This window comes from Cryptomeria japonica, unplaced genomic scaffold (assembly GCF_030272615.1).
Source record: "Cryptomeria japonica unplaced genomic scaffold, Sugi_1.0 HiC_scaffold_2035, whole genome shotgun sequence".
NCBI lineage: Eukaryota > Viridiplantae > Streptophyta > Pinopsida > Cupressales > Cupressaceae > Cryptomeria > Cryptomeria japonica.
Genome location: NW_026730297.1, coordinates 1,520 through 5,049, shown reverse-complemented (window position 1 = coordinate 5,049; position 3,530 = coordinate 1,520). Strand labels below are relative to the sequence as shown.

Sequence of the window (3,530 nt, the reverse complement as noted above, 5' to 3'; positions counted from 1 at the left end):
CGCAGTGCGCACACCAAGGTGGGTGTTGAGGTGCGTGCCGAGGTGGGTGGGTGCTAGGGTGCGCTCCATGGTGGGTGCCAGGGTGGGTGCGTGCTAGGGTGGATTCCAAAGAGGGTCATAGGGTGGGTGCCAAGGTGGGTTGGTGATATAGTGGGTTCAAAGGTGGGTACTAGGGTGGGTTCCAAGGTGGGTCACAAGTTGGGTGCCAGGATGCGTGGGTGTTAGGTTGGGTGCCAAGGTGGGCTCCTGCGTGGGTGGGTGCTAGGGTGGGTTTCAAGGTGGACGCGAGGGCGGGTGCCAAGGTGGGTAACAAGTTGGGTGTTAGGATGGGTGAGTGCTAGAGTGGGTGCCAAGGTGGGTGGGTGCTAAGGTGGATGCCAAGGTGGTTCACAGGGTGGGTGGGTTCTAGGGTGAGTTCCAAGGTGGGTCACAGGTTCAGTGCTAGGGTGGGTGTCAAGGCGGGTGTCGAGGTGCCTGGGTGCTAGGGTGTGGATGCCAATGTGGGTCATAGGGTGGGTACTAGGGTGGGCTGCAATGTGGGTGCCAAGGTGGGTAACATGCTCGGTGGGTTCTAAATTGGGTGCCAGGGTGGGTGTGCACCCACCTTGCCCGAGGTGGGTGCCAAGGTGCCAGTGTGGGTGGGTGCTAAGGTGGATGCCAAGGTGGGTGAGAAGGTGGGTGATAGGTTGAGTGGTAGGATGGGTGGGTGCCAAGATGGGTCACAGGGTGGGTGCAAGGGTGGGTAGGTGCTAGGGTTGGTGTCAGGGTGGGTGGGTGCTAGGTTGGGTTCCAAGGTGGGTGCGAGGGTGAGTGTCAAGGTGGGTCACAGGTTAGGTGCTAGGATGGGTGAGTGCTAGGGTGCAAAGGTGCCAGGGTGGGTGCTAGGATGGGTCGATGCTAGGGTGAGTGGCAAGGTGGGTCCACAAGTGTCAAGGTGGGTGCCGAGGTGGGTGCCAAGTCGGCGACTGCTATGGTGGATGCCAAGGTGGGTCACGGGGTGGGTGCCAAGTTGCTAGGTTGGGTTCCAAGGTGGGTGCCAACGTGGGTGCTAGGGTGCGTGGGTTAAAGGGTGTGTCACAACGTGGGTGCCAGGATGGGTGCGCACCCACACTGGCCAAGACGGGTGCGGGTGCAAGGTTGGGTTCCAAGCCCGGTCACAGGCTGGGTGCTAGGATGGGTGGGTGCCAAGGTGGGCACCAGGGTGGGTGCACCCACCCTGGCCAAGGTGGGTCACGGGGTGGGTCCTAGGGTGGGTAACGGGGTGGGTACTAAGGTGCGTGCCAAGGTGGGTCATAGGGTGGGTGCCAAGGTGGGCACCAGGGTGGGTGTGCACCAACCCTAGCCAGGGTAGGTCACGGGGTGGTTGTCGGGGTGGGCGTCAAGGAGCCAAGGTGGGTGGCAAGTAGCCAAGTTGCGTGCCAAGGTGGGTGTCGGGGTGGGTGCCAAGGATCCAAGGTGGGTGCCAAGGAACCAAGGTGGGTGTCTGGGTGGGTGCCGAGGTGGGAGCCAGGGTGGGTCCCAAGGTGAGTGCAAAGGTGGGTGCCAGGGTCAAGGTGAGTGCCAATGTGGGTTCCAAGGTGCCAGGGTCAGGGTGAGTGCCAATGTGGGTTCAAAGGTGCTAAGTTGGGTGCGAGGTTGGGTGCGAGGGTGGGTGGGTGCCAAGGTGTGCTAGGTGGAAGCCCGGGTGGGTCGGCATCCCATGGGTGTCGAGTTGGGTGCCTGATGGGTGCTTCTTGTCAAGTTTTAGTCGTCGGGACTCATTTCGAGCCTTAGAGGTCGTTTCTTGTCCGGTTGCCCTGTCTTCGACCTGGGAACCCAATTTTGGTCCTCGGGTCCCATTTTTTTTTGTCTCGCATCCCACTTTTGGCCTGTGGCCTTTTCGGGGTCGATTCTCGTTTTGGGCATCAGAGCATGTTTCTTCTCCTAAAACCCAATATTTGTTTATTAAGTCTCGGAACACATTTTTGTTCTCGTGGACCCATCATGGGTCTTGGAACGCATTTGTGGTCCTTGGGTCCCATTTTGCATCCCGAAACTTGTGTTTTGGTGCTTGATCCCTATTTTGGGTGCCCACCTTGCACCAAGTGCGCACCCGGGGCAAACCGAGCGCCTTGGTGCACCGGGGCAAGATCGAGCGTGCACCCGAGGCGCCCCGAACATGCACCAAGGTGCACTCGGCCCACATGTGAGCGCAGGTCGTTGCGCCCGAGGTGGTGTGTGGGCACCGCGTTGCAGACGGGACACTGCACGCACACGACGCCCCCTCCAGGTGCACGCACGTAGGCCGGGCCGGGTGCACACCCGACGCCCTAGCAAGGTGCGCGCACCCGGGCAGGGCTCACACTTGGCGAACGGGGCGCACTTCGCGAGGGAGGGTGTGCACCTCGACGGGGGTGGGTGGCCGGGGTGGATTCGCACGTGGGTCGCGGTTTGCTAAGTACACACTGCGACAAGCTCATAACGGGTGCGATCATACCAGCGTTAGTGCACCGGATCCCATCAGAACTCCGCAGTTAAGCGCGCTTGGGCCGGAGTAGTACTGGGATGGGTGACCTCCCGGGAAGTCCCGGTGTTGCACCCTTTTTTAGTTTTTCGCCGGGCGTCGCAATGCTATTTGAATAAACCTTTTGCCCGTTTGCGTTCTCGTCGGGGCCGGGCCGGGCCGGGGTGCGCTGCCCGCACTACCGCGCGCGCGGGGGCGACACCGAGCGCGCACCCGAGGCGCCCCGAGCACACAGGCCACGGTGCAACCCGGGCGTTGTGCGCGCACCCCGGTGCGCCCGAGGTGCTGCGCGCGCACCCAGGTGAAATCGGTGTGCACCTCGGCCAGTGCGCGCTCGGTCGAGTCGCGCACGTTGGCCAAGGTGCACGGTGATGTTTCTTACTCTAAGGTTCCGCACCAGACGCCCGGGACAGGTGAGCGAAGCTGGGCGGGGCCGGGTGCGCGGCCGGGGCAGGTGCACGCAGCTGGAGAGAGCTTTGGAGCACACTTCGGAGCGCACCAATGATGCGCTCCATTCAAAAGTTTCCTGAAAAGGCAAAAAAAGTTGAGATTATAGAATTTCCCACTTGAGAGATTGTAAAAAAAAAAAATTTAAAATGAAGGAAACGCGGGTGCCAAGGTGTGCGCAGCCCAGCCAAGGTGTGCGCACCAAGGCGCCCACCCTGGCGAAGGTGCACGCAAGGTGCGCACCCGAGGCAAACCGGACAATTAACCCAACTTTCGACTTCGCGCGCACCTTGGAGCGCACTTCGGAGCGCTCCTTGGTGCGCACCAATCTTGGGCACCTCGGAGTGCACCATGGCGCCCACCAAGGTGCGCACCCGGGGCAAACCGAGCTCCGACTTCGTGCGCACCTTGGAGCGCACGAAAGGTGCGCACCATGGCGCCCACCAAGGTGCGCAGCCCAGCCAAGGCGTGCGCATCAAGGTGCGCACCCTGGCGAAGGTGCGCACCCGGGGCAAACCGAGCTCCGACTTCGTGCGCACCTTGGAGCGCACAAAAGGTGCGCAACCCAGCCAAGGTGTGC

General features: G+C 61.8%; 1 non-coding gene across 1 annotated transcript; it reads left to right on the top strand.

Moving 5' to 3' along the window:
* Window positions 1-2,462: 2,462 nt before the first annotated feature.
* LOC131873553 (5S ribosomal RNA) lies at window positions 2,463-2,581 on the top strand. Its single transcript, XR_009371473.1, has one exon. It is a non-coding gene; the product is annotated as a 5S ribosomal RNA (ribosomal RNA).
* Window positions 2,582-3,530: the final 949 nt, after the last annotated feature.